Genomic DNA, 26,898 nt, shown 5'->3' on the forward strand with positions numbered 1-26,898 from the left:
TGTGTGGACTCTCATAACAGCACCCAGAATATTCTGTAACATTCTGTTTTGGAAAGATGGTTTAAACTTTGTTGAGCAGTAGTCTGAAATCTGGAAACGAACTGATTATTCTTTAGATTTTCTCCATTTGTGGAGACAATTTAGGCCACCAGGCAGTATCTGGTTATTCCAAAATTGTCACCCACACGGTATAAATCTAGGTCTATCTGTAAATTGTGATCCACTTCTAATGCTACCTATTTGGTGCAAGGGTTGTGCATTTTTATCATAATAAAAAGAAATCTTAGGACACCAAATCTACCTTGATTTATGTTTATGTATTTTTGTTCATGCCCATTTACATTGTGATCAAGATACGTAGGATAGCTTATGCTGCGTTACTAATGGTAACACTTGGCTGTTTTCTCATGCATGAGTCTACATGGAATTGAAGTATGTCTACATGCGAGTGGTGGTATGAGTGTGCACATAGCCGTTGTACGTATGTATTGCAAGGAAAGCATGCATACAAATACTCAATGAAATCATGCCGCTGACATGAATATGCAAATCCGAGGGACACATGCAATAAATATGAGACTGCGAATTCATATGCATGCATATGCTTATCATTGTTAGTGCGCATTTTTAATTGGCATGCATAAATGTATATTGTGAAACATTCAAAAGTGATGCTTTGTGGTATGCTATTCATGTTTTTTTTTTCCATGTGGTGCATCGATGATAAATTGGATCATCAGGGGCTGGGTGAGCCTCGAGAACTAGTTGTTCTCCGTTTTAATTGTTTTTGACGCATTGCAACAAATCAAATGTGATATTGTTGTTTTACTGCACTGTTCTATGTTGTCACGGGCGGTGGTCCCGTGAAAAGCTTAGCATGCTGAGGTGCAAGCTTAGGTTATTAGTTCTGCATGTAAAATTGCAAATGTAAAAGAAATGAATTAATAACCAGATAAAAGAAAATAAAGAACAGTGTAATTCACTTTCTCCTTGATGTCCCTGCTTTAGCGTGGGAATCTGGGATATTGCGGTTTAGGGAAAACCGTGAGGATACAAAAACTCCGTGTGCGTTTTGTTGCCTCTGAACCCGATATTGAGGTTCTTCTCCTGGCCACGGTTTTAGGGAGAATCCGCCACTTTACCCGGGAGTGGTGTGTCAGTCACAGCTGTGAGTTTGTTTTGGTATACCAAGAAAGTAGCGCCAGTGGATGTTGTTTTCCCTGGTGTCCCCGACTTTGGATGCTGTTTTCCAAGGTTCCGATGGATGGTGTTGTTTCCTGATATCGGTCGAGGGCTAAGTTTGGAACCCGGTAATAAATTACAAATTGTGTGTGAAGCTACCCCGGGAACCCTACTTGACCTCGGGGATTGTACCCGTTTGGTGTATCCGCGGGCCACTGTAATTAAAAAGAGGAACTTAAGGATTATGTGCATTTAATAGAACATGCATATGGAAAGAGGAAAATTTAAATGGAAAATAATAAATGGTTCATGCATTGCACATAAATCATGCATATTCTTGCTATGCATTAGTTCATGCATGTTTACCTGTTCACTTGGTTGTTTATGTTGATCATTGTATGATGTTGAGCTCTTTTGCATTTAATTGCCTTATTGATTAAGTTGTGATCAATGTTACATATTTCGTGTTCACTCCTGTTAAATGTTACATGTTTAATTATGCATGAATGGTTAATTGACTTAGGAATTGAGTATAATCGTATTCCTCAAAATATTACATGGATCTTATTTATGCTCTTTTTCTTATTTGATTCATTAGGGAAACCTGTATGCAGAATTCTTCGGATTTCTGACCCTCTTATTTTATTGGTTTTTCTCAGGCACAGGTGATCAGTGAAGTCGACTCGCTTCTGAGGGATACGAGGGTCACATTTGTTTCAGACGACGTCACTTACGGACAGAGTGGCTCTACTGTTATTTACTTTCAGTCTTCTTATTTCCTGCAAGTTGTTATTTCACTTTTGACATTGAACATGTTACTCTTATTGATTCATTAATAAAAGAGTTCAGTGGATTGGTTATGATTGATAAATGTAAGTTGCTTTGTGGTGTGTGGTTATCCAACTGAAATTGGAACCGTAGAGACCCCAGGTCTCTGGGAAGTTTTCCGCGACTCTTAGAAAAAAAAAAAATATTCCGCATTTTTCAAAGGTGGGAGTTGGGGTTGTTACACACTCTCTCTCTCTCTCTCTATATATATATATATATATATATATATATATATATGTGTGTGTGTGTGTGTGTGTGTATTGGTGTCTCTACTGAAACATGCGCAACCTTACTGCATCCTTTCAACATTCTTTTAGAAAATAAATGTGAAGTACCAACTGTACTTGTGTTGTGCCACCTACTAGTTGTAATAACCCAAAATTTTGAGTAATTTTCATGCATATTGGGTCCGAGATCCATTATCGGATCCAAAAGAATATAATTAAAAAGTGTTGGGTAATTGGGGCTGGACCCAAATAAAGCATACTATGGGTCCATCGATCCATTTTTTTTACCCGGATCCATTTGTGGATCTGTCAAATGGCTGCCAACTCGGATCCACATTAGAGTGGATCCATAACTTATTACCGACCCGGATCCACGTTAGAGTGGATCCAATACAGTGGCACCACGGGTCGCGGGACCCGGACCCGGCTCGATATTAATAAAGCATCGCATGTAAGGATCATGCTTAGGGCACGATTCTTGTGAAAATGTAAACCAAGAACTCGAGAAGGGGGAGGGTTGCAGCAAGATCTCGCTGCCGCAGTTCTTGGAGGGAAGGGGAAAGGATTTCGAAGTCGTTAAAAGGGGGATTCGTGGGGAGAGTCTCACCTCTCATATCTCACTTCTCTTGTCTCCCTCTCGGCTCTTTCCTCTCACATTGCCGGAGCACCCCTTTCATCGCTGCTGGTCATCCATCGACGCCGACCACCTGCAGCCACCTTCTCCAGTCGCCAGCAACCGTTCTTCCGCCAAGAGAGGTAGGATTCTGGCTTTTCTTGATGGCTATGGATTGAATTAGTCTGTGGTTGGGTCGGTCAAGGGGGAACCCGATTCCTTTCACCTGCCGAGCCTTTTAATATGTTCTTCATTACATTCTTGCTTGACAGAAACCCAACGCTGTGGGTTGGGATTTCTTGTAGGGGAGACGATAGAGTTTGGGGGTTTCCTATTTTGGGGTTACGGTATAGATAACAATCAATTTGGGGATTTATTTCGTGTGAAACCCTAATTCGAAGAAGGGTGTTCGGTAGCTATGTTCTACTAGGAGATCATGTTTCACGGATGATATTAATTGTGTTGCCTGACTGATTAATTGTATGTATATATCTACGGTTGAGCGGTAATCTCAACACGTCGGATATTGTCCCTGTTTGTCTCAGCATACTTCTTTACATAATATGGTATGCACCTATCACCTATTTTGGATGCACCTTAAATTGTCTGAGTAACTAGTAAAGATTGGGGATTTTGGATTAGCTATATGTTGATCCTATTTGTTTCTTGATCAGATTAGTTTTTCTTGATCAAACCCTGTTTCTTGATGAACTGCATGGGCAAATTCCACATCTGATTTTAATCTTTAAGCAAATCTGTATATGTTTTATTGCTTATCTAATCTCGTTTGAGAATAAAAAAGATATATTATTAAGCCTACCTTCTTGATTGATGAGTTGTGTGTGTGCAGAATGTTTGATACTGTAACCGACACCTTTAAAACTATACATGATGGTTTTGAATCTTTTATTATTTTTGGATTAGCCAGAGGTGGCGACTTCATGTTAACACGAAAGAATATCCTTAAGATCAGTGTTATTTTTCTTATATACCTTATTAGCAGTTAATTCTAATAGTGGACATTAGTTGTATGTAAGAGATTATTTATGTTCATGAATGACCTGAATATTGGCACATTTGGAGTTGTTATCAGATCTCATCTTATTTTGGGTGTGACTGATTATTGAATTTGGCTGAAGAAGTAACTCTTACCAACATGTTATATGTTTTCTTTAAAATTCGTTCGATGAGATACTGCACTCTTATGCATGAAATGTTATATTTCTTTTAAATTCCACCGAGGTGTGTTTCTGAACTGATTTTGTGTTCAACTGCATTCTATATTGGACAGTTGTCAGCAAAAAGATAGTTTACCACAAATTTCAGGATAGCTTAATTGCTATTTTTGAAAAGATATTTAGCTGAAAATAAATCGGTTAGAACAAAATCTTAAGTTATATGATACTTTTGTTAACATAGCAATTGGGTCATATTTATCAAATAGATACCTATGATGAGTACTCATGTTCAGTATATGGGGAGTAATGAACATAACATATGACAAGAAAATTTTGGGACTTAGTTGGATGTTTAGCTAGGAGGATAGCGGGTCCGAGATTGGTAAAGCCGACCATCGTCCCTAGCATGTGCTAAAGCTTACACTTCTGCTTGGAAATTATGTAAATGTTGTTTTTGTATTTCATGATGCTAGTTGTGTAATCTTGAAGGTGAGCATGACTAGGTTGTTGATGTTGCTTCTTGAGCATGTATGCTTGATGAGTATGCGTAATTTTATATGCATACTCACACACTCAAAAGGGATATGCAATGGTTAATACCCGTATGTGATGTAGGTAATACACATAGTGGGGATGCATATGATCGAGAAATGACATACTTATGATTGGGTTATGTTCATGTGTGTAGATGCTAACACCTGAAAAAGTTTCATGTGCCTACATTCATAAGACATAATTATTTATCGTGCATTTATGAATTGGTTTCAAGTACATGTGCATACACGAAATCGATGTGTGTTTAGCATGTAAAATCAGGTATAAATGTTCTTATGTGCTTATGAATGATGGGTGAATGCATGTGTGTTAAGTGATTACATGAAAGCACTTACACATGGATGGTGAACACATGCATATGATTGTGGTAACTCATGCACATTGTTAAATTGGTTTGAATGGATGTGCATTTGGAGGCATTACCTCATCGCACAAATTGCACGTTGTGATGATTTTTGCATTATGATGCATCGATGGTCTAAACGAATCATCACTGGCCTGGAGAACCTTGAACTTTGGTTTGCTCTTTCTTTAATTGTTTAAATGCATCGCAAAAATCATATTTTATTTTATTGTTCAATATTACATTGTTCAATGTGTTTCCACGGACTGGAGTCTCGTGATGGTTCTCGCAGATGTAGATGCGAGCTTTTGCCTTGTTTTTGCATGTGGAAGTGCAAAACTCAATAATTGGCTCTTAATAAAAAGATAATGAATAAGAACAATGTAATATACGTTCTGGGATATCTCATCTGGAGAATGAGGATTTTAGAGTTCCGGTCTTGGGGAGACTGTGAGGATACAAAAACTCTGTGTGCTGCAATTTTGTTCTCGTAACCCGATATTGAGGTTCCTTCTCCTGACCACGGTTTTAGGGAGAGTCCGTCACTTTACCTGAGGGTGGTGTGTTTGTCACAGCTGTGAGTTTGTTTTGGTACCAATGAAGCGGCACTTGTGGGCGTGGGGTGTCCCTTGTGTCCCCAACATTAGATGTGGAGGTCTAATGTTTCGAAGGTGATTCGGTCGAGGGCTAAGTTTGGAACTCAGTAATAAAATACAAATTGTGTGTTAAGCTACCCAGAGAACCTACTTGACCTCGGGGATTCTACCCGTTTGGTGTATCCGCGAGCAACGATAATTAAAAAGAGAAACTTAAATTGTATGCATTTAATAGGGCATGCATATAGAAAGGAAAACTTAAGGAAAGATAATAAGAGGATTCATGCATTACACATAAGTCATGCATTTTCCTGCTATGCATTAGAACGCGCATATGTTATCTGTTTCCTTAATTGTTATATGTTTGGTGGATACGTGATGTTTAACTTTCAATGTATGTTAAATGTCTTGTTGTACTAAAATTGTTCATCATGGTATGGTTTAATGTTTATTTATGCATAATGGATGTACCTTGTGGTATGAATGCGTACCTGAATTATGAATTGTCATAATTGCATTTCTCTGAATAATTGTGTGGATTCATATTATGGTTGTGGGATATATAAATGCTGCTATTAATGTTACCTGTCAGTTAACTTCTGATAAATTGTTGACGGTGGTAGCATAGATCTTTACTTATCCTTGTATGTGCCAAAAATCATACATGACACCTATATCACATACTGGATTCATGATGTACCACATTCAAAGTTACATATTTCCTACTTAGACCGTTGTAGTCTAATTCCTATAAATTTTCAGGTGAAGAGTTAAAGTTAGGAGTGCCTGCAGGATGAGGCTTCGATCGAGATTTTTGGATTTACTGTTCCATAAATAGTGTGAGGACTCTGATCTTAATTTTCATTGATATTGAAATGAAAAGAATGTTTTGGTCTTGCTCCACCTGTAATGTTCTGAAATGCTTAGCCCTATGGTATGACTGGTTTCCGCAGTTTCAAAAAAAAAAATCTCAAAAATTTGGGTTAAGATTTCGGGGCGTTACACTAGTACTAGTACCTAAGTGACATATATAAAGAGGTGTTTTAAAGTCAATTAGAGGCAAAAATTTTAGCATTGACACGTATTGTAACAACCCCAAATTGACCCTCGAAAAATGCAAAAATTTTCTTTTTTAAACAATTGCGAAAAACATCCTAAGGACTCGGGGCACATTACAGATTTAATATTCACAAGCCATCAACTATTTTCGACATAGAATAAATTTAAACCATGAACTGGAATTGCATTTACTCAATCAAATAATTTCAATTAAGTTCCACAGTTTTCAAATCAAAACAAAATCTCCAGTGTACATCAAAACCCAAGCCACCAGATCATAACCCTCGGACCCTCCAGCCAGCCAGTCCCTCCATCATGGTGCCTCAGTAGCTGAAAAAGATTTTTAAAAACAGGATCAGAACCGAATTTATCGTACGAGACCCTCTCAAATTCCAACTGTAAGGAAATAGCATAAAATAAATCAAACACAAGTTTAAGAGGGTTCACAACACTTCATTAGAACAAACTTACCATCTACGCAGCTCAAACAAACAAATATGAATTTCATGCTAAAACAAACATTTTAAGATGCATGAATTTGGTGCAACATGCAGGGATATTTTTTAAGTTCATTAATCGATATTTTCTTTTGTATGCATGTCCTTAATTAATACACACCAATATTTAATGTCCACTTTCTTAACAACCTGCAGTTACTTAAAACAGGCAAAATTCCTGGGGTTCAAAGCAGTTATCATTAGTAGCTTATCATATAATTTGTATTTTATTTACTGGGTTCTACACTTGTTCATCGACTGATATCAGGAATCCACACCATCAATCAAAATATTAGGAATCCTCACCTAATGCTGAGACATCAAGGAAATTCATATCCATTGATGGCACCTTCTTGGTATACCAATAACTACAGTTGAATCAACACCACCCTGGGCAAAGTGGCTGAAAGTTCCCTATAATCGTCGTTGAAAACAGGAACCACACATCGAGTTCTTGGAAAAAACAAATGCAAACTGTGTTTAGTATCCTCGCGGGCCCTGTGACCGTCACTGAAGGTTTTCACCCTTTCAAAGGGACACAAGAGAAGAAAATTATTACATTGTCTGCAAATCATCATGCAATAATAATTTTGGGCCCTTGCCCTGTCGTATCAATAATGTAATTATTTCAAAACCAAATTATTTTCAACAAAATCTTTGCAATGCAAATTACAATTTAACATTTCACGAGCAACACATGCTCATGGACTCAAAAGGCCCATCAGTAATTCAGACATTACCACAATCAAACAGCATTGCAAGATTTTTCCAGTGAACATGAAACACACATAAATAATCAATTTTTCATGTTCATAACACAATTCAAGGTACAATCACAAAAATTTGATGAATGCATATTGAACAAAGTATAACAGTCTTACCGTATTATCAGATAAGCGAAAACAGTTAAAAGTTCATAAATTAAAAAACGGTCCAAAAATACATTTTTGTTGCGAACTCTAATAAGATCCCCCGCCCCATATATATATATATATATATATATATTGTCTACGAACATAGTCCAGCTCGCAGACTGATATACCTGTTTTTACGCTGCAAAAGTGACCCAAATCGCCGACTGATATACATGTACATCAGTGTTGCGTACATAGCCAAACAAGCAAACTGATAATGTATATAAGATGCAAATCAGTCCATATTTTGCAGACTAATATACATATACATCTCAAATCACAGGCAGATATACGTGTATATCAGTGTTGCGAACATAGTCAAATACGCAAACTGATATACATGAATTCATGCTGCGAAAACTGTTCAAGAATGCAAACATCATATATATATATATATATATATATATATATATATATATTTTCTATGTTGCGAATTTGTTCAAGAACGCAAACAACATATATATTATATCCTATGCTTCGAATTTGTTCAAGAACGCAGACAATACATAATCTATTCATGCAAAAAATTGCAGGCAAGCAAAAAATCAAATTCAAGCATCAAGAATGCAAAAAATATATATTCTATTCATTCAAAAAACCGCAAGCATGCTGAAAATCAAATTCAAGCATAAAAAATGCAGAAAATATATATTTTAGAATATAGAAAATCGCAAACTTATATTATAATGACCCCAACTTATCCTCGTGAAAAGTAAATTTTTTTTTTAAACAATTGCAGAAACCAAACCCAAGGATCTGGGGGTTCACGAACTTAACAACTTCCAAACCACAAGAGATCTTACATTGAATCAACCAATGAATAACCAACTTTATTAATCAATAAATGAATGTCATAGAACAGGAATAAGTAAAAAATGTAATCTAAAGCCACACCGTCAAGAATATCATAAACAAGTCACGCGATCTCGCAGGCTCCATGTGGCAGTCACCCTCATCACTGAACTCCAGGTCCTGAGAAAAACATTTGAAACACCGCATAAGAACTAGAGATTCTTTGTACGAATTTCTCTAAAAATCTAAACAAAAAAAATAGCATAAATCAAATTCATGCATAAACTCAGAAGAATATAACATCAACAGTTGCATAACCAATTTACCATTCAAGCAATTGAAACAAGTATCATGCAATAACAATTTTCATACAAGATAGAATATGTATGAATGCATGATCTAATGGAGAACAGTAAAGATGCATGATTCAATGCACATGCATAAATAACTTATTCAGATATTATCAGAGTTTTTTTTTTGCATGCATGTCCCTATTAAATACACAAAAGTTTAGTTCCAGTTTTTATTAAACTCGCGGATACTCAAAATAAGCACAATAATTCCCGAAGTCCAAGGTAGATTCTCAGTTGTAGCTTAACACACATTTTGTATTTTATTACTGAGTTCAACACTTGTTCCTCGACTGATATCAGGAATCAACACCACCCATCAGAATATTAGAAATCAACATTTAATGTCGGGATATCAGGGAAATAGTATCTACTGATGTCACTTTCTTGATATACCAATAATAATAGTTATGTCACAAAACCACCCAAAAAAAATGCTGAAAATTTTCTAAAATCGTGGTCGAGAGGCGAATCACCATATCAGGTTCATGAGCACAAGCGCGCAGAGTTTTAGTATCTTCACGGTTTCCCTAAAACCGCCATCCAGGATTCCCACACTGTGGAAGGGACATCCAAAAAGATAATTAATTGCATTGTTTATCTCTTTTATCTTTTTGACAAAATCAAGTTCTTTACACAAGAATCGTTTTGCAAATCAATGTGTAAAACCCAACACGGAACCTGACCCATTGCAATTTTAATGGTGCAATTAAATTAGAAAGCCAATAAATTTCAGAATGAATTTTGTAATGCATAAAATAAGTCTTAGAGCAACACATGCTCCTGGCCCACATGGCCTACAGTGGTTCACATCTGACCACCAATGCATCTTATATAAAATCCTCAGTGAACATGCACACACATAGTTATTCAAACATGTCCACAATGCATAATCATTCATACACAATAAGAATGTACATATAAAACGATTTGTGTATGCATATGAACAAATACTTGCAACATATATTTTTCGTGATTCATTTTATGCATAAACTTGCAAATAGGCACATGACCATATTCATGCATGCAATAAATTTCATGAGTTTCCATGCGTAAGACATAAGCAATTGCAAGCATGATAATCCAATGCATATCATAACTAATAAATACTTTTACCATTCATACGCAATAAACTTGGGCATACTACATTGCTCAAAATGCAAACACATGCACAGGTCAACACTAGTATGTTGTTGAAACATGTTTCTCATGCAGAAACATGCAGCCAAAAGCAGTAGACAGCAGACAATGTTGCACATAAATGTTCAGCATTGTTCTACCCTACAACAGCCCACTGAAAACACCAATAGAACTCATTTGGCAGCAGTGAGAAACAATTAAAATTCAGCCAATATGACAACATAAAGGAATTATTTTAAACAGCGTGCTAACATGGATCAAAATTTGTTTTTTGTGGACTCGGTTTTGGAGAACCGATACACCAAAACAGTCGGCCAACACAAGAACTCATAAAATTTTAGCATAATAGGTATGTTTGAGAGTTGATTTAACACTATCATAACAGCAGTCGAATGAAGCAAAACAGCATGCTGAAAATAAAAAGTTGATGCACAGTCATACCAACAGTCACGTGAAGAAAAACAACATGCTGAAAAATATAAGTCTGATGCATATTCATACCAACAGTTACATGAAGAAAACATGTTGAAAAATATAAATCTGCATACCAGCAGTTACATGAAAAAAACAACATGCTGGAAATATAAATCTAATGCATATTCATACCAGCAGTTACATGAAGAAAAAAAATAGTCATGCTGGAAAAGTATGAGTCTAATGCACAGTCCTATCAGCAGTCAAAAGAAGAAAACATGTTGAAAAAATAAGGCTGATACACAATCATACCAGCAATCAAAAGAGAAAACAACATGCTAGAAAAATCAGGTTGATACATAGTGGTACCAGCAGTCAAAAGAGAAAACAACATGCTGGAAAATCTGCGACAGGTCTGGTTTGGGTCAAATCTGATCCAAACCAGACTTTGCATTGTCAGTCCCGCGCATATATATATATATAGTCAGGGCTTACGGCAGTCCTAGTTTGGGGTCAGATCAGAGTTACTGAAAGCGCCTATGCCTTAGGGGAAGCGTGCTTCCCTAATACGCGCTTCGGAAGCACGAAACGCGACGCTTCCAAAACGTACGAGGAAGCGCACACTTATACCAGGAAGCGCGTACCCCTTTAAAGGGGTACGCGTATCTCCCTTTAAAGGGTTAGATTTACTTGATGGACAAGTTTGCCCCTTTTGTTAACTTTTTTTACCAAAAAAATTAAAAGAAAGAGTTTTTTTAATAAGGGCAAAATGAAGATTTTAAAAAACTCATGAAAAACAAAACGCAAAAGAGGGCTTTAGGGTTCCTTTTCAAGCTTCATCCGAGTCTCCTCCTCCCTCTCTCTCTCAAGATTTGGTCACCGACTGGTGACCTCCAGAACTTCCGGTGACTTTCACCGACGTTCAGCGACCTCCACCGACCGGCGATGAGGATGTTCAGGTACATTCTCTCCTCTCCTCTCTCCATCTCTTCTCTCCACCGACCGGCGATTCACGATTTTTTCAAGAGCTCTACGTGTTAGCTCTTACTGCAACCAATGAAAGTGCACCAACTGCACGTCAAAAGGCCACTTTGTAGACAATAACCCCAACCCAACTCTTATCCTGTTATCGATTAAGATATGGATTTGTTATCCCTCATTTTTAGAAGATTTTCTAATAAAAAATCTTGGCAATCAGTTGAGTGGTTGATTTTCTATCGATTTTCTGGTGATTTTTGGATATTGAGGTTTCTTATGTCTAGATTTGGTTTTTTGTTTAATGTAATCCAATCGGTGAGTGTTTGGGTCTCGGATGGATTGTATTTTGGTTGTTTTGATGTATACCATCAGTCAGACGTGATTTGGGGTTGATATTATTCATGTTTGGCGAGTTCTCGTGATGCTTATGAAGTGGTACTAGAGGCGGTAACCTGGATTTGGCTTGATGCTCTTATCAGCATTGTGAGATAAGTTCATCTCATTGTATTGATGGCTTGGATATCATCATGTATGATATTTGTGGTAGTATGGATGTGATATGCTCAGTTTGGATGTGAACTTATTGTTAGTTCTCGCCTACTTTTGTTGCCTATAGTTGAGTATTCATATTCATATGAAGCTAGTTGTGTGATATTTTATTGGTGTTATCGTGAGTTTTAGATATATTCTGCATATTTTTTCTTGGTGTTCTATTTGTGTGCAGGGACATTAACAACAAATACAATATCTCGAATCTCCAATGCTCAGCCAATTTTACAATAATGAATACTAAATTCATGTATACGATCTCTCTGGCAATGCACATCAACATAAAATAAATAAAATAAAAATAAAAATTGGGAATCATATCCCGAAATTTCTTCCAAGCCCATGCTTGACGATTTGACAACGAAATTATGGATATCAATGCGTTAGCAAATTGCAACCCGTTGCCAGTATCACTTGCTTTTAGAAATTGGTTTACATGCACTTAATTCTTAACATCAAAATTGTCCATATGCAAATGGTCAAATTTATATTTATCTCATATATGCAATAATGCAAAAATATTGTTCAACTTTTCACTGATTCCTATACTTTTATGATGTAGGTATATTTGTCTGTTCTTTGTTTCACTAATGACCATCACAAACTACGATCATGACAATTATGATGATAATGATTATTTTTGCAATTTGGAGCATGAATCGTCTAGTGGTGTTGGGAATGACAATGCAAGAAAGGGAAGGGGTTTTTTGATTGTCCATATCAGTTTGAGGACAGAAAAGAAAATTGTTTTGATGAGAAAGATGAATAAGAATATGACTTAGATGACTACTATTTTGAAGATGAGCAAAATGATGAACCACCTAGCATGCATAAAACAACTGTCTTATAGCGCCATGTATTGAAACAAAAGAAGAGTGGGCAAGGAAAGCAAGGTGGAACCCATGTTTTTATGTGCAGGCACTGCAAAAATGTTTATCATGAATCATACTCGAGTTTTTGCACATCTCATGAGATCTTCAAAGGGACAAAGTGTTGGAATTGCCTTTTGTCCTATAGTTGCAAAAAATGCAGAATTGACAAGAAAAATTAAGAGGCAAGTTCGATGAGTGGAGGTTTCATCAAGTGCATTTGACTTGAAGAGATCAAGTATTGATAAACCGAAGAAGCCTATTAGTATGACTACATCATCTAGTGGAAGCCGAAATAAAGTTGATATTCATGATACCTTTAAAAAGGTAGAAAGAGATGATGTAGATCATAAAATTATCAGATTTTTGTGTGCAAATGACATACCTTTTAATGTGCTTCGATCACCATATTAGGAAGAGATGATATCTGTAGTTAGTAAAGTGTCTGGATATAAACCCCCATCATATGAAAAAGCGCGAACAACGTTGCTTGACAATGAGAAAGAGTGTGTTCACAGAGAGTTAAATGAATTTTGAGAAAAGTTTGAGGAGTTTGGAGTTTCCATTGTCTTAGACGGTTGGACAAATATCAAGAACAAACACTTGATAAATATACTTACATCAAACTGTTTTGGCTCAATGTTCTTATATGCAAGCGATTTTTCTAATGTGCAACAGTCAGCTGCAAACATTGCCGAGTTTTTAAAGACGGGATTTAAACTTGTGGGGTCTTCTAATGTAGTGCAAGTGATTACAGACAATGCAGCAAATTGCAAGTTAGCAGGTGAAGAATTAAAAAAAACATATAAGTATATTTTTTGGTCACCTTGTGTTGTACACACACTTAATTTGATCTTTAAGGATTTGGCACATGAGTTTCATTGGTTGGAAGAAACATATTCGCAGAGTAAAGAAATTGTAAAGTATATCACAAATCATTCAAAAGCACTAGCAATCTTTAGAAGCAATGAAAAAATAGAGCTAATAAAGATTGCAAAAACAAAGTTTGCTTCACATTATACTACTTTGAAGCGCTTACTTGATGTGAGGGAGAGCTTGAGGCTCACAGTAATTTCAGATAGATGAAGCGAGTGAAAGCAATCATGCACGGATGAAACTATGAAAAAAAAAAGTTGTTCCAACAAAAACAATTGTTCGTGATGAAGAATATTGGGATTCTATACGTTTAGCATTATTGATAACAAAACCCATACATAAGATGATTAAATTTTGTGATCAGAAAGACCTTATAATTAGTGAAGTGTATAAAGGCATGGACAACATGTTGGGAGAAATCAATGACAATCTAAAAGGACAACCAGATTTGTATGAAAAGATTAATAAGATTGTCTCAAATAGATGGGATAGAATGAATATGTCTCTCCATAGTTTAACCTACATGCTTACTCCAAAATATTACCAGACAGAGTATCTCAAGATCCCAACAGCAGGAGGGGTCAAACGAGTTTCTCTTGGTAAAAATTTTATTCTATCTATTTAATAAAGTTTAAAGTTTATTTATTTAATTATTTTATTATTTTATTTGCATTTTCTTGTTATAGTTATTAAATTTTTTTTTTGCAGAAAAGGATAATGATATCTTAGACGCTGCAATATTTTGTTGGTTTGATATGTACTTTTATTTTGAACTTTGCATGATAAAGTGAAGTAGTGGATTATGTTAATTTTAAGTTTATAGTTATATATTTTATAATTTACAGTTTAGAACTTTATAGCTTAAAATTTTAACCATATCTCTATGTAATCTTTGAGTTTATTGATTTCTCATTTTCTATGTTGCAGATATCACAAGATTTACAACAATCAAGTTATTTGATTCTTTCATTGAAAAAGGTACATTTTTTAATCAAATTTATTAATTTTTTTAATGCATTATTTAGTGCTTGCATGCATTTGTTAAATGGTTACAACATGAATGTAAATTATGATCTTCTCTTGATGTATTATTTTTTAAATGCTTGTGTTGAAGGTAAGGTGAGATGCACAGCAACCGAGGTAGAGAGAGAGAAAGAAAGAGAGAGAGAGAAAGAGACGGCTGGAGAATAATAGAACTTCTTATTTTCAATTAGGGCTAATCTCTATATTAAATAGAGATAGTCCAAGGAACAAAATTACACCCAGGTCCCTCATTAAAGAATAAGATTCAAATAACCTCTAGTTTAGAAAAACTTATTTACTAAAAACATCTTAGTCTCAACACTCCCCCTCAAGCTGGAGCATAGATATCAATCATGCTCAGCTTGTCACAACACTTTGAGAAATTTGGTCTCGCCAGGGCTTTGGTAAAAACATCAGCTACTTGATCTTCGGAAGATACATGATCGGTGCAGATATACCCAGCCTGAACCAAGTCGCGAACATAGTGACAGTCAACTTCAATATGTTTAGTCCTTTCATGAAACACTGGATTGTTGGCAATATATGTAGCAGCCCTATTGTCACACATCATCAACATAGGTAGGGATACTTTCTCCTGAAGCTCGGTCAAGACTGATTTTATCCACATAATCTCAGCTGCAGTCTGGGCCATTGCTCGGTATTCAGATTCAGCACTCGACCTGGCTACAACGCTTTGTTTCTTACTCCTCCAGGTAACAAGATTTCCTCCCACAAACACACAAAATCCAGATGTTGACTTCCTATCTTCAACAGATCCTGCATAATCCGCGTCAGTGTAAGCAACAACGTCCAAAGATGGATTTCGTTTAAACAACAGACCTTTACCAGGAGATGCCTTTAAGTACCGAATAACCATCATAGCTGCATCCCAGTGAACTTTTGTAGGTTTGTCCATGAACTGACTGATTTTACTCACAGCTAATGAAATGTCAGGTCTAGTAACAGTCACATATAGTAACTTACCCACCAAGGATCTAAAGTTGGCACTGTCCACATACTCAGACTTCTCATCAAACATGTGAGTTTTGGGATCCATTGGAATATTAGCTGGCTTGGCTCCTAGCATTCCAGTCTCTTTTAATAAGTCCAACACATACTTTCTTTGAGACAACACTAAGCCCTCTTTGTTTCTTGCAACTTCGATACCCAGAAAATATCGAAGGTGACCAAGATCTTTAGTAACAAAGTGTTTCTAAAGATGATCTTTTGTGGTAGAAATATCTTGGGCACTGCTCCCTGTTAATATGATGTCATCGACATATACCACTATAACAACAATTCCAGCACTGGTTTTCTTGATGAACAAGGAGTGATCTGAAGCTGACCTGACAAAGCCAAAACTCGACATTACCTCAAATAATTTGTGAAACCATGCCCTTGGACTCTGCTTCAGGCCATAAATAACCTTCTTCAACTTGCACACCTTCTTACACTCCCCCTGAAACGCGAAGCCTTGGGGTTGTTGCATGTAGACAGTTTCATGCAAATCCCCATACAAAAAGGCATTCTTGACATCCAACTGAAACAAGGGCCATCCATGGTGCACAGCAACAAAAAGAACAAGACGAATAGTGTCAAGACGAGCAACTGGGGAGAAAGTTTCAAAAAAGTCAACACCATAAGTCTGAGTATACCCTTTTGCAACCAACCGGGCTTTGTACCGTTCAATTGACCCATTCGAGTTGTATTTAATGGTATATACCCATTTGCAGCCAACAATATCTGCATCAGTTGGAGGATCCACCAAATCCCAAGTGCCCCTAGAACATAGGGCATCCATCTCATCCTTCATAGCCTGCATCCATTTGGGGTCGAATAGAGCCTGACTGTGATGAAGCGGAACAGAGGAGGCAGACAAAGCCGAGATAAAATTCTTCATAGAAGCCCCAAGATTAACTTCAGAAACAAACTGAGAAATGGGATGAAGGGTGCACTGTCTTTTCCCTTTTCGCAGAGCAATAGGAAGATCCTCATCAATAGCAGAAACTTCAGTATGCTCAGAGATACTTGCCTCAGGAAAAGGAGATAATAGGGGCATGGAGGTAGGTGGTAACCTGTGAGTATACACTATAGGAGGGTTTCTGTATCGAGACTCCCTAGAGGATGGAGCCACAGGCTTTGGAGTGAACGACTCTAAAGGAAAAGGGGGAATTGGCAGAGGAAAAACATCACCCTGACTATCTTGTAACCTTGGAGTAGTACTCGAAAAATAAGGAATAGACTCAAAGAAGGTAACGTCCGCACTGACATACTCTTTATGAGATATAGGGTCATAGCAACAATATCCTTTTTGGTTCTTAGGATACCCAAGGAAAACACATTTAATAGACTGCGCAGCAAGTTTATCTCGATCAGGACCCAGCTTATGCACAAAACACACACATCCAAAAACTTTAGGGGGGATAGGAAAGAGAGGAGCCTCTGGATGGAGAATTTGAATTGGGATCTAGTCTTCTACAGAACTTGACGGCATGCAATTTATAAGAAACCCGGCTGTCAAAACCGCATCGCCCCAGTATGTAGCAGGCATATTGGATTGAATCATAAGGCACCGAGCAACATTAAGGATTTGTCTATGTTTCCTCTCAGCCACCCCATTTTGCTAGGAGGTATGAGGACATGTAAATTGAGGTTGAATCCCATTAACATAGTAGAATTGAAGTAAGTCTTTGGATTTGAACTCAAGAGCATTAACAGTGCGAACAATTTTAACACGTCAAATTGAGTTTTTATCTCTGCAATTAAAGATTTAAGAATGACAGGACCTTGAGACCGATCTTTTAACAGGAACACCCACGATAGTCTCGAGAAGTCATCAACAATAACTAGATAATAACGACATTGAGACCTATTCGGAATCCTACTCGGACCCCACACATCTACATGAAGAAGATCAAACAATCCTTGACTTGATGGACTCTGACAGGGGGAAAAGAGCTTCGACAATGTTTTCCCAATTGACATGTTTCACACTGAAAAGAAACTGAGGGAGGTATATGAGGAATGACACGACGAAGTTTTGTCACTGGAAGGTGACCCAAACGATGATGCCACAATAGAGGACTTGAGGATGATGTAACAGCAGAATAGGCCGAAACCTCTGGTTGGTGTAGGTAATACAGACCACCTTCCTCATAGCCACCACCAATCCTTCTCCCTGTCAGCAAGTCTTAAAAGGTGCATCCCATAGGATAAAAAATCACTCTACAATTCAACTCTTTTGTCATTCGACTGACGGATAATAAATTCTGTGGAAACGAAGGAGCATGAAGAACATGCGACAATTGAAGAGTAGGGGTAATAGACATGTTTCCCTGCCCTACAATTGAGGAAGAGCTACCATCAGCAAGACGTACCCCTTTTTGACTTGTCATAGGTTTTAAACTCAAAAAGTTGCTCGAGTTTCTGCACAAGTGACCAAAGGCTCCATAATCAATGATCCACCTACCACCTTGAGCAGATAGGCCATCACCTGCCGAGCACACAACCTCCTGTGAACACCCCAAATTTTTCAAAGTTTTGTAAAAATGACCCTTTTTGCCCCTAACCCCATTTTCTGAGAAAATCAAGTCATTTCTTCAGATTCTCTGAATTAAAATCCATATTGATATATTCAAAATCAACTCCGGATCCGAATCCAGCACTTTAAATCCATATTTCCTCAAAATCCGGATCAAAACCCATTTCTGAAGAAATTTTCTCAAAATAGTTTTTAAATTTTTAGAAAATTTCCTTCTTGTAAATATTTTTGCAAAAACACACAAAAAAAAATTGTTTTAACCTCTGTTTTCTCACAAACTTTAGGATTTTATTCTAAAAATACAAAAAAACTGAAAAATTAAACAAAAAAACCAAAAAATGGAAAATTTCGAGAAAAATGAATGAGTTTAAACTTTTTAAAATCGATTTTGCTAAAAAAAAATCATTTTTAAACCATGTTTATGAAAATTTTTGTTAAGGGAGCCTCTTTTTGGAAAAACCAATTTTTTTTACAAATAACCCTCCTAAAACCTCCCTTTTTCCTCTCGCCCGATTTTTCTCTCAGGGTTTTCCCTCAGAAACCCTAACCGCCCCCTCCATTTCTCTCTTCACTCTCTCTCTCCATCTCCACCTTCCATTTCCACCGATCGCCCCCCCTTTTTCTCCCGTCGATCTCTAACCGAATCCCTCCCAAACCTTTGTCCCCCTCTTTAAGAGGGGCACGATGAGGAAACCCTAGGCATCGTCTTCACCCCAGCATCCTCTTCCTCTCTACATCCGTTAACACCCCATCATGGCTTCTCATTTCCGGTTTCCCCTTTCTTCCTCCTCTTCTTACTTCTTTTCTCTGATTTTTCCCATCGCTGAAGGGAACAATCAACTGCAACAAGACCACGAAATCATCCTTCGGCAGCACATATAGAAGATTCATTCCCTGGGTTCTTCACATCCGTAAATTCAAGGTTTCCCTTGCAAGAGCTGAAGAGCAGTCCCTCAAGATCCCTCTTAGTTCTTTCCAATAAGCAGAAATTTCGAGTCATCCAAGGAAACTTAACCATTCCCTGCAGTTAAGAGATATATCGGGTCAGAAGAAGAGGAATAAAATTTTTTGGGATGTCGCTGTCAAGGTGCAATATCCTGTAGTTCAATAACTGATGATGGCAGGTAGGCGCACCTTAAGGATGCTTCCTTTTATATTTGCAAAATGCTGATGATTAAACCTGATCTGGTTGTCATTTCCACCATAACATGCTATCCTCACTTTTCTCTCATGCACTTCTTTATCTGCACTTGCACAGCATATGTGCATCACCTCTTAACGTGCATTATCTACCTTCCGCATTCATCTACATACTTGCTACATTGTTATAATCCACGGCTGCCGTGTCATTCATAATAGCTACACCTTGCACTTGCAAAAGTACATGCTTACTTAGTACTTACATTCAGCACAGCAACTTCATGAATATTTACCTTTCTACATTTCCCATCTGCTTATATTCAGTTTTTTTTTTTTTCATTGTTATTTCATATCAATATATATTATATGCTCACCATATACTTACTGGTAAAATCTATGAAGGATTAGCTGGACTGCAGGATTTAGCAAGATTTTTTTTTTATTTATTTTTATTATATCTTCAAGGAAGATACTGGCAAGAATTATATGTTGCACAGGGGCTACAAAAACAGGATGTAGCTATAATTATGTATGCTTCAACATTGCTGATTCTCAAAGATTAGCTATATTGTTTTCAGGCTATGATTTTGGTGATTATCAGCCTCCAAAGGCCTATCATAACTGCTCTGAGATTCACAAAGCATGTAAATTTTCGAAATGACTAAAGGTTAGGATGAAAATCATTTTTTAGGCCAAGATAAAGCATGCTTAAATCTCGAAGGGGAACCATCCACATAAGGTCAGCACAGCAGTTGGCCCATGGTGCCTACACTTTCATATGATGCCGCCATCCTAAGGCCATGTCCCTGCAGCCTCATCAACCCCTCCACTTATGGTAAACTGTCACATATTTACAACAGTGCCTAGCACTGCTGTAATCATTTACATATCCATAGTAGTGCCCATGCACTGCTATGATTCATGCATTCCCCTATATTTTCCCCAGTTATTGATATATATACACCTATATATATACACCCATATGGGTACATATGTATACGCATGTATTTACGTATATGTGCCATTTTTTTATCCTTTTTATCATATATACCTTTTCATTATTTGATTTCCATATGATATATGTGTTTTCCTTCTCTTTTCATTACTAACCTTGTTATTTTGCAGAAAATATATGGAAGATATCATTATTTGGAGTTGTAAATTCAAATTCATGTGTTGTAATAGCTAGATTTAAATAAGAATTTACATTCATTGCTTTAGGTAGAATGAATGAGCATTGCAAATATCATGAATTGTTGGTTTTTCATACATTTTTCCTTTATTTCTCAAAATTCCCACAATGGTGAAACACGAATGGCACATGCACCATTTCGTAAGAGATAATAAATGCTAAGTTGATGATCCACATCAATGGCCATAGTCAGGGTGTGGACAAAACTTAGCATTTTTATCTTTTACAAAATAACACTGGATCCACACTGGATCCATTTTCAAAACTCATCATATTTGGCCTAAAATATTTTTTTCTTTTATCAGAATTTAACTTAAAATTAATTCAAAATATATACCAATGGCCATAGTCAGGGTATATTGAGAGTTAATTTCATTTTAAATTCTATAAAAGCACTAAAAATGTATTTTATTCTTCTTTTTGAATTTAGATATAGATTATCATATAATACATTCAATGACCATAGTCAAGGATGTATTATATTTTCAATCTTATTTTACTTCATTTAAAGAATGAAATAGCTTTTCAAAATCCAATTTCAAACTTATTCAAATTCATTCATCATATAGGGTAGAATTGTATCATATTTTTTTCAAAATTCTTTCAAAAACCCAAGTGATTTTGAACATCTTTTCTATTTCAAATTCCAAACCTATCTCAATTTCAAAGTCCAATTTGACTTTGAAATTTCAAAATCATTTCATATTCAAACTTCAAATTTCCAAACTCAATTCAAAATTCAATTTCAAAGTTCAATTTTACTTTGAAGTCTCTAAATTCATCTTCTGATTCAAAATCCAGTTTTTTTCTTCAAAATTTCAAATCAAAGTTGAGATTAACTTTGAAATCTCAAAAACCCAAATCTTCTCAAGTTCAAATCTGGATCTTCAAAAACCCAGATCATCTTTAAAAGTTCCATTTGGACTTTTCAAAAGCCCAAATCCAAAGTTTAAAACTCTAAAAATCCCAACTTGGATCCAGATTTCCAAGTATAAAACTCCATTCCACTTCGGATCTCCAATTACAGATCCAAGTTCCATTTAGGATCCAAACCCTTATTCCATTTGGATCCCTAGTTACAAATCCAAATTCCATTTAGGATACAGATCTTTATTCCATTGGATCTCAGATTCAGTTCCAAATTCCAATTCTTAGGATCCAGAATCCAACTCTGTTTTGGATCTCAGATTCAGATCCAAATTCCAAATTCTTAGAATCCAAATCCTTATCCCATTTTGGATCTCCCATCACAAATCCAAATTCCATTTAGGATCCAAATCCTTATCCCATTTTGGATCTCCCATCACAGATCCAAATTCCATCCAAAATCCTTATTCCACTTTGGATCTCCAATCATAGGTCCAAATTTCTTTTAGGATCCAGATCCTCGTTCTACCATTGGATCTCAGATTTAGATCCAAATGCCAATTCTTAGGATCCAGAAACCAATTCTACATTGGATCTCAGACTTTAGATCCAAATCCATTCTTAGGATCCAGAGTCCAACCCTATCTTGGATCTCAGATTTTAGATCCAAATCCATTCTAGGATCCTGAGTCCAACCCTATCTTGGATCTCAGATTTTAGATCTAAATACCTTCTTGGACTCCAAATCTTGAATCCAATTCCATTCAAAATTCTAAATCCAAATTCTACTTTCCTTAAAAACCAATTCCACTTTATTCTAAGATTTCAAGATCAAATTCCCATTTCGGATCCTAAATCCAAAAATTCAACTTTGAATCCTATTTAGAATCAGATCTTGGATTCAAATTTCATCTTGAAATTCCAACTCTATCCTATTTCTCCAATCTATTTTTCCCATTTTTTTCCTAAAAATTTCAAAGATAGAATTCAATTCCATTCCAAATATTCATCCAAGTTCAAATTTCTAATTCAAAGTCCATTTATGACTTTGAAATTTCCTTTCTTCTCTTTTCTCTCAGTTTCAAGATCATTTTCCAAAATCAGATTCATATTCCCAAGCTCTTGATTATTCTAAAAAAACTTGGAACTTCAATCTTAAGTTCTAAGTTAGAAATCATTTCTTCACTTTATCAGATTCATCTCAGAAACACTTGAGAATTCTTCAAAAAAAAACATTCAAAAAGAGCATGCATCTTTGCATTTGCACAAGCATGATTCTTTGTGCATCTAGACTTAGAATAAATACTTAGATAATTTCTTAGCAAAGCAAAAGGCATTAATTCGACCCTTGGTTCGATTACCCCTGGTAAAGGCGTCAGGAACGGTCGAACCTCGTACCGACGAGCGGATCCCGTCTCCCAGTTTTCCGGCAAATATTTCAAAAACGGAGGCGAGTTATTTCAAAATATTTTTCAAAATCAAGGTCAAGTGAGACCCGCAAAAGAGTTCATCTTCTCTTCTATTCTTTTCTTTTCTCTTCTCTCTTCTCTCTTCACTTTCCGTCTTCTATTTTCTCCTTTTAAAAGGAGGACATAGAGGTAGGAAAGGAAGAGAAAGAAAGAGAATATTACGAGAGGAAAAACTTTGCGATGATCACACCTCCGCAACAGAAGACTTCGAATTGGATGATCGTAAAGCAAGGAGCTCGTCATATTCAGCCCTGCTAAGAGTTACATAATCATTGGAGGAATCTGCATCTGATTTAACCACTTGAGCCATAATATAAACTAATGGGCTTGATTCACAAAATGCAGGAGCAACCACACGCGCATACCCACAATCAACAACAAGCCCGACTATATCAAGTTTTGACTTCACCAATGAAATCTGAGAAACACGACCTTCGACTGTTCAGATCCAAACTTCAAATATAATTTTAAAGAAACTTGACCAAAACCTTCCACCTCAACCAAGGATGACTATAGGTTGTAAATCAAGATCACACATCCAACACGACTTAGAATGTGTTACCATCACACATCCGCCACTACGACAACCAGTAGCAACACCCAACACAGAATCCCACTTCAAAAGACAAGGTTCCCACAAACAGAATATTTTTCAACACAGCAGGGAATCACGCCTGCTTATTCAATTTTTTTTTTTTTAACATGCTGTTTTCAAACGTCAACTGAGTCAAAAGGATCACGACACAGCACCTAGCTTCTTGCTGAGTCAAAAGGATCACGACACAACAACTAGATGCACAACCAACAATACTATGAGCACGCATAGACTTCTTTCAAGCCTGCTGAATCAAAAAGATCACGACACAGCACCCAACTTCTTGCTGAGTCAAAAGGATCACGACACAACAACTAGATGCACGACCAACAATACTATGAGCACGCAGAGACTGCTTTCAAGCCTTTTCTGTAATCACTCGAACTTGGCGCAGGGCACGAGATCACGCTCCCAAGGACGATGGCTCTGATACCATGTTGAAGGTAAGGTGAGATGCGCAGCAACCGAGGTAGAGAGAGAGAAAGAAAGAGAGAGAGAGAGAGAGAGACAGCTGGAGAATAATAGAACTTATTTTCAATTAGGGCTAATCTCTATATTAAATAGAGATAGTCCAAGGAACAAAATTACACCCAGGTCCCTCATTAAAGAATAAGATTCAAATAACCTCTAGTTTAGAAAAACTTATTTACTAAAAACATCTTAGTCTCAACAGCTTGAAAGTTGCAAATAATGCATTTGTTAGATAATTGTAATTCATATTATTTATTGTCTTAGATACATGTTTTATTTTGTCAATGATGACATAAATCCTATTTTTTGATAAAATAAAAATATATAATTATATTTTCGTTTCCCTTTCGATTCTTATTTGCTTCTCATTCGAATCCTATGTCGCTTCCTTCTTCGCTTCTTAGGTCTCTTCCGGTTCGCTTCCGAGACGCTTCCCGGTTCGCTTCCGAGACGCTTCCCGGTTCACTCCTAAGTCATCCCGCGCTTCCCGCTTCCTAAAATTTTAAAAGTGCCTCACTTCCCACTTTTGCTTCCCGTATCGCTTCCCGCTTCCTCGACTGGCAACTCTGGGTCAGATATGATCCTGAACCAGTACTGTGGTGCAACCAACAGAACTACATATATATAAATATGTACTCAGTCTATATGTGTGAACAAAAAATTTAATGAAACATAAATTTGTCCACATGTATTTTCAGTACACCAAAACAGAAATTAAAATCGTTATTATATAATGTATGTTCGCATGTATAAGTAGGAAAGGCCATTAACATGTATCAATTCCATAACCAAAGAAATCGACTACTATCAAGATCACCCATATTTTCAGTAGTGGCTACTTTAGGGAAATCGACACAACCAAAGGGACATAAAAAATTGCCACTCTATATAAGAATATACATAAATATCTTTTTTTTAAACAGATTTTCCATTTTTCCATGAAATATATATGCATAAATCGACTTATACTTATTTCTTCTCCGTTCGAACCTAGAGAGAAACCCGTACCTTGGTTGAGAAATGGAAAAAGACTAAAAAAGTGTTCGTGGAACGATCAAAACGGAAGAGATCCTCCTTTCCTTATTCTTCTTTCTTCTTCCTCTCTTTCCTTGTCTCTTCTCTCTTTTTTTCTCTTTCTTTCTTTTCCCTTGTTCCTTCTCTCTCTCTCTCTAGAAAATGAAATTTAGAGAGACGAGTTGGACCCTTTTATAATTTTTTTTTTGTTCTAGAGAGAGAGTGACATCCCCTCTAGAGTTCTTGTATAGAGGATAGAGTTCTACAAAATGTAGAACTCTATCTCTCTCTAACAAATCCTATTTATCCTTTTATTATCACTTTTTTTTTCTATTAACTAATTTGAGATCTATATCTAGAACACCTATCTAGGTAGAGTTCTACCAAATGTGGAACTCCACCATATCCAGATAAATAAAATTTCGAAATTCAATTAATTAATATTTTTATTAATTATTTAATATTAAATTATTAAATAATTAATTTTTAGAATATTTCAGAGGGTGTCTTCCTCCTCTGGGAGTCCTCTCAACATGGAATTTACTCAATTTAATCTTTTAATTGAATTTAAAACTTTAAATTGGTTAGAATTGGATCTGAATCCAAATCCATATGGATCTCAACCTGGACCAGATCCTAATTAATATGGGTCTTGGTCTGGATCCAGATCCATATCAATTTGGATCAAACGGATCGGATTGGATCTCATTCGATCCAGAACTAGTAAAATAGAGGCGGGTCATTTTTTAAAAAATGCGACTTTTGGGACAACCGCATCCTGATTTTAGAAAAACAAAATATCAATGTTCTCAGAATTACGAAACACATCTAATGATATACTACCTGATTTTTGCCTCTAAATTTCGCCTAAATTTAACTTGAATTTTGCTTGATTTTTGTTTGATTTTAAAAGTCAAAAACAAAAAGTTTTATAAATCTTATTTGCCTCGTTTTGGTCTTGACAATGATGAGCCATGGGCCAGCCTAGACTCAGTTTGATGAGAGAAACATCAAACATACCAAATACTTCTTGCTCCCACTAGCCAACTGCTGGAAATAGACTGACTACCGAAGATATTCGTAGTACTTCGCCTTGACTGGTTTGGTATATGAATGCATGAGTTATACTAAGTACTCTGTAAATGACGTATCACTTCATACCTTCTTTTCGAGATGGATGATCAACTCTACAAATATAGATTGAACGAGGCATGCGTATAGGTATGAAATCTAAAAAAGCATTAATGATCTTGGTGGCTTAGGAGAGGATGGACTGAGAAAATGTTTGTGTGTACATGGAACAAAAGGCTCTCATTCGAGCACAATGATTGCTCGACCCCATTTTCAAAGGATTCCTCCGCATGATCAATAGGTCCAGTGCCTCAACCTTCTCACCACCATGATTGGCATGAGCTATTGATAGCTCAGCTACCACCATGTGAATGGGAGATCAATCTGAATCAAACCCCTTAGATTTATTTGCTCCAGTGAAAAAAGGAAATTGTATTAACCTTTCTCATTGCAGGGTCAAGTTTGATGAGAAAAGGATTCTACGACTAGCAGGGGCCTGACCAAGCTTTTTTGAGTCTCTCTCTCTATCTATTTATATATATATATATATATATG

General features: G+C 36.5%; 1 protein-coding gene across 1 annotated transcript in view; it reads right to left on the minus strand.

Annotated features, from left to right (window-relative positions):
* Positions 1–26,898, minus strand: part of LOC149839593 (phosphoinositide phospholipase C 2-like) — an 84,832-nt gene that overhangs the window by 38,501 nt on the left and 19,433 nt on the right. The window lies entirely within an intron of this gene.

Source organism: Nuphar pumila, chromosome 4, assembly GCF_984573655.1.
Source record: "Nuphar pumila chromosome 4, dmNupPumi1.hap1.1, whole genome shotgun sequence".
In the NCBI taxonomy this organism is placed as follows: domain Eukaryota; kingdom Viridiplantae; phylum Streptophyta; class Magnoliopsida; order Nymphaeales; family Nymphaeaceae; genus Nuphar; species Nuphar pumila.